The following is a 6,117-nucleotide window of genomic DNA, read 5'->3' as shown; positions in this document are numbered from 1 at the left end:
ACAAAATTATTATGCAATATTTTCATTAGGGCTATGATTCCTAGAGCACAAAGAATCGCATTCTGTACTGTTCGCCGTAGATTTTGCAGTATAATTACAAACATATATTATGTGAAAAACTGTATTTTTAAATCATCTATTTAAATACCATTAATATGGCTTTGCTTCAATTTCAACAGAAAAAATAAAGCATTGAATATACATATACGCAGTTGTATGTGTTAATATACAGATCGAATAATAGTCTCTCAAACTTCTCTTAACACTTCTCGTAGCAAGTACTTGTGACGTAATTTTACATTGATTGAAATTAATTATTGCTGAGAACTAATTTGCAATATGATTTAAATTCAGAGAGCACATGTAAATTACATGCAAGTATCTAAAACCATAAAGAAATATTTAATAATCCAAAAAATACATCCTAAAAATTTAAAGAATGTTTAAGAATAAATTAATTTGAATATATATATATATATATATATATATATATATATATATAATTTATTTACTAAAATATTGATTATATTATCTTCTAATAATTATTCTAATAAGTATCTAAAAAGAGTGAACTCAGAGGTAGGAAGTTTAATTCCGAAAATTGTTTTAAATTAACTTGAATGTAAATTGTTAAAGATAACACAACATATCACATATCATACAACATATATACGTATATATATATATATATAACAAGTTTAGCAAATAAATTAGTAAGTCGGCTTTTCTTGCTGCTTATATAATTCTTGAACTATCATACTCGTAATATTATACAATTAAACGTTTCTCTAATAATATTCATTATGAATGAATGTCATCGAAAGAAGCGTGAGGAAAAATCACATGCTTTTCACAGTTTTGCTGCTGGCCATTGTGGAACTATACTATAGAATCAGAATATGCAAATGTAAAAAATAATGCAAATGAATATTTAATAATAATTAATAACAATATAAGTAATAAAATAAATAATGCAAATTAATAGTTAAATAAATATAATATATAATACAAATTTAAAAAAAAATATAATATTTTTTTCATATTTAACGACAAGATTTTTCTGTAACATGCCATCCTTGGATACATTTGCTGTCTATGGATCTTTGGAATAATACCTTTCAGAAAATATGACAGCATTTGGAGGTATCGATATAAAAGTATCGTTCACAATTCAAGGAGAGTTTACATTTTAAGTAGAATTTATAAGGACTTTTTTCTGAGAACAGGAGTGTACTCATTAAATCTTTTAGTGAAAATTAATCCGGATGAAGAAATTTAGAATTAAAGCTCATTCCACTGGCGTAATTAATTAATGTAGTAGTATTCAATATACATATTTACCACCGAATTAGTTAATGGCTGCAACCATTTTACTACAGCCAAATACCACCCATTAAAATTAAAATAATTACAGCAATATTTTTCAAAAGACTTACTTTTAATTTTAGGCTGTCTTACGTTGAATAAGTAATTGACATGTTGAATACTTAAGACAGAAACGCCTACATGCTTTAGCTGTGCAATATTGAAATTTTATGCATAAGAAAAGAAACGCCAGTCTCGTAAGTGTTGTTGTGTGTGAATATCTAAGAAGTTTCTTTTAATTTTTAATTCATGAAAACTTTGCATATCCGTGTGATGTAATAATAACGTATGATTTGCATTCAAGTGAAACATAGTTAAAATCGTATCTTCAGATAACGTTTTTGCGCTTCAAGTATCAGCAATATAACTGTCATACTGAAGTGTCTCAAGTTTATTATTTCTATAATTATTTTCTTATTCCTATTATTATTCTCCTAATTTATATTTGTTACGAACATAAGAAACCAAAAATAATAATAACGATAAATATATAAATAAATAAAAAGTACTGAATATGTGTTACCTAAGGGCAAAACATTGAAATCACAAATGACCTTGATTCGTTGCGTGGCTTAGATGTGCTCTGTCAACCATCATTTCCTTTCACGTAAAGATTTTCGACGATCTTAAAAGAGCGTAAAATTCTAACTCAAGGTTAGAACAATTACGTTTCTCTAATATATATTTATTTCTGAGTAGAAAACAACAGCTTAAAAAGCGTTTCGTGTTTATATATGTCATCAATTAACATGTTATTTTATCTAATTAAGTGAATGCTTAACGGTATTTAAACGGAATTTGCTAATGATATATTTCTTAATAGTGCGTTTCGGTGTTAATCCCAGCTGTAAGTGAATTAAGATCATTTAGAGAAAATAGTTCTAAAATTATTAACTTTCGAACACATTAATAGTTTCTGAGAAATCTGATCATATTGAATATATTCATAAAGAATCCGTGTTCATTTTAAACTAATTACGATCGATTGAAAATTCTGAGATAATCATTTTTAATCAAATGTATCAAGTAAGGATTATACTTTTCGCTTAGATCTTAATTAATCATTCGTTTAATAATAAAACATTTTTTTTCCGTTCATAAAACAAAGTTCCAGGTACAGACATTAGAAACAGTGTGTCATTAAAGAAAAAATATAGCAGCAAAGAAAGTTTCTCATTTTTAGGTTTAACGTTTCCAGTAATTAAGTTTTTATTTAATTTTAAGGAAATGAAAATGTTTCAATTAATTAATTAATGAAATGAAAATGTTTCATTTCTTTAATTATTTCTTTTTCATATTCTTTAAATCCACAATAAAAAATGTAAAGCACATGTGATTATTACCAATTTTTTTGCGATAATTTATTTTTTAATTGACTATTTTATCTTGAAATTCTTTTGAAAATTATCGTGCCAGTGACTAAAACATCATAAATTTCGTTTTTGTACATCTTTGCACAGAAAATTAGATAAGCATGTGTTTTCCATAATTATTTTTAACGTCACTCACCGAGGTAAGAGGTCTGCGGTAGTTCAATATTTGCGTTGACTTTACCGATAAACCAAAAAGTGATAATAATAATATTTACATTCCTTCATTTGTGATTTCCTACTTTGTAGAGACATTAGGTATATTGGAAGCAGGCGTGATGAAAAATGACCAACGCCTTCGCCGGGAATCGAACCACGGACCTCTGGAATACGCGTCCAGCATGCAGACCACTACACCACGAAGGCACGGTAAGAAGACGGGAGAAATACTTTATAACTTATGTATTTTTTATTATTTAGCTTAGAATACTTTAGACCTGCTATTCTAACACTAGCCTGTGTGAATATATAATCATAAGTTTGTGTCTATACTCTAGTGATACGCAAATAAATGTTCATTATAAAAATTAATTGTGAAATATCGTATCTTCTGACCAGTTTACTTAGCCATAACGGCTTAACTATCCAATCAGAAATCAAGTTATATCTGTATTTTAAGGGATGCCCGATCACCTATAGCTAATTTCATAGGATTAATCTGTTATTTATATTCTGAATAAACTATTTGTTTAGAACCGCAGCCCGACAAAGTAGGCCATGACAAAAAGGCCCCTACCAAATAGTCTAGGCAAAAACATCCCAGGACAAAACAATCTTAATTAAAGAAAGACCTCTGAGCTAGGTCCCGCGAGCAGTTTTTTAAAGTTTTTGGTACCTATATATATATGCAGATGATATAAAAGAGTGTCAGGGCGCATGTATAAATCAGTTGTTACATCTTCCACGAAAATGCATCATACAAAATATACAAATTTGATGTCGAACACATATTTACATATACCTGCTGATAGGACAGCATATGCTGGCTCTTAAAATGTTTCACAAAGTAGAGTCAAGTAACTTGCCGTAGTAAAAATTTTCGCATGCAGATTACCTCAGCACACAAAAGTTTGGTATCCTTTAGCCTATTTTCTGAACTAAAGTTGTATATAATTTATAGCCGATTTATATATTTTGCGCAAAACTGTACCTAAGTATCGCAATAATCTCGAAATATGAGCGTCAGTAAACACAAATTTTGTTATTTTTACTGGGCTTACATGCCTGCTTTTATTTTTAAAGTGTATATTAAGTGTAGAATATATTTTTATTTATTTTAGATACTTGAGCTGAATGTGAATTTTTCCGAAAAACATAAAAAGTCAATATCCGCATTAAATATTTTTAAAATTAAAACTAGAAATGAGATATTTATGGTTATATCTAGGCTATTTTGTCGTAAACATTTCACATGGGCTACGTTATTGTCGGCGATTTCATCGTGGGTTATTTTGACGGTCAAGGTTAACACTTAGGTCGTGTAGATGCATTTGAAACTGCATTTTTTTGGTTACATGCTCCATGATAATCAAATCAAACAGAGAAATATAATAGTTAGACTTTTCAGACAACTCCTCTTCACCGTCAAGGGAATCGAAAGAAAGTCATTTTCAAATCCTCTTCGCCGTCACAGGGAATTGAAAGAAGGATATTCACCCTTTAATTAGCTGGACGTGCTAACCACTTACAATACAAGAGCACGCAGATGGAAATAAAGTAGTTCATTAATATATGCTTTCTCCCGTGTGTTGCAAAACCACATTCTTTTTGGCGTCGTTCAGATCATTCATGATTCCGGAAGTAATAACGCAGTTCTGAGGATAGCAGGTTCTGTGCTTGATGAGAGTCTCCAAATTCTTTATTTGCAATATATTCTTGTCTTAATATTCTTGATCCATTTATTCCCCCTTCTTTATAATCTGACCGTAATTTGTTTTCCATACTCTTACCTCTACGATGTCTTTCATATTTTTCAAAAATAGCATGCAAACTATATAAGAAATACACCATTGTAATCATTACAATAAGAAAAAGAAAAAAAAATTACTTCGGCCTAGATTTTGAATAAATCTATCGATTTTCAGGATGATCTGGCACAGGTCCTTCTTCTTCACGAGTAAAAGATTTTTTTCAGACATATTTTTGGTTCTGAAGTAGAGAGACTTGTGTCACCCTCAAAACTGTCAGAAATTTATTCGAAATCTACGACCAATTAACTCTGCCTTTTTGCCTAAATTTAAAAAGCATGTATTATTTGCACTATTACGTGTTACTTGTGAGTAAGATTATTGATGATGGTAAACATTCAGGGATATCAGTTTGATATTTCCAATGATACCGGTGAGAAATTATTTACTCTCTAAAATTAATTCCAAAGGTCTTGGGGGGGGGAAACAATTTACAAAGGACAGAATGAAATTGTAATAATTGTTATATATTCTACGGAATTAACTTCAAAGTGATCGCGTTATACCATGATAACTGATTTGCTTAGAAAATACCCTCAATCCATAATTTCATTGATACAAAATCTGAAATATATATTAGAATTATAACTCTTAGTTTATAAAGTTACAGGATTTGAATTTATAGATGAATTACGAAAGTACTAATTTTTTTAAATTTTAATATTAAATTCCAAAACACAGCACTTGTGAAATCTAAACCTGCAGCAAGCCTTGTGGCGCAGATTTAAGATTGCACTTTATTCTCTTTAAATTTGATTATATTAGCTTTATATTATTTCGTCACCTTTGATAACATTAAGTTAACAATTTTTCATGATGAAAAAAATTTCAATTTTTGAAGAAATCTTAGAATAAATGGTAGTAATCCCCAAAAATAATCTTTAAACAATTAATAATTGATAAATATAATATTTTTAAACGCGCCTCTTCTTCTAAATAATAATACATTTATAAATTATTATACTGTTAAATCTCAATATAGATATACACGCATGAAATCTTAATTTTCACTACTTACCAAAATAAACATAAGGGCTCGGCCGGGATTTGAACCCGGGACCTCTCGCACCCGAAGCGAGAATCATACCCCTAGACCACCGAGCCTCGCTGCGAAACATTTCTAATATAAAATATAAGCTTCTTTAGAAAGAAAAGAATATTAAAAGAATATTACTAGCTCACACTTAGATGACTTTGCATAATTAAGTATGATTTACTAATTCAGAAGTCAAACAACAAAAATCAGCGTTAATTTTCAAATTATTTCAATTTTAAATTTTCAAATTTTGAAAATTAACGCTGATTTTTGTTGTACTTCTGAATTAGTACTTATTCGGCGTGTTATTGTATCTTAATTAAGTATGATTTGTTTAGAAAAATCTGACTTGTAATCATATTTTTGCATTATGGATAAG

At 29.0% G+C, this 6,117-nt stretch overlaps 1 non-coding gene across 1 annotated transcript; it reads right to left on the bottom strand.

Moving 5' to 3' along the window:
• Positions 1–5,734: 5,734 nt before the first annotated feature.
• On the bottom strand, positions 5,735–5,806 carry TRNAP-CGG (transfer RNA proline (anticodon CGG)). The gene has a single exon. It is a non-coding gene; the product is annotated as a tRNA-Pro (tRNA).
• Positions 5,807–6,117: the final 311 nt, after the last annotated feature.

This window comes from Stegodyphus dumicola, chromosome 5 (genome assembly GCF_044657685.1).
Source record: "Stegodyphus dumicola isolate Sdum_Otavi_A_Nest chromosome 5, ASM4465768v1".
In the NCBI taxonomy this organism is placed as follows: Eukaryota; Metazoa; Arthropoda; class Arachnida; order Araneae; family Eresidae; genus Stegodyphus; species Stegodyphus dumicola.
This window is presented reverse-complemented; position numbering and strand designations above follow the sequence as displayed.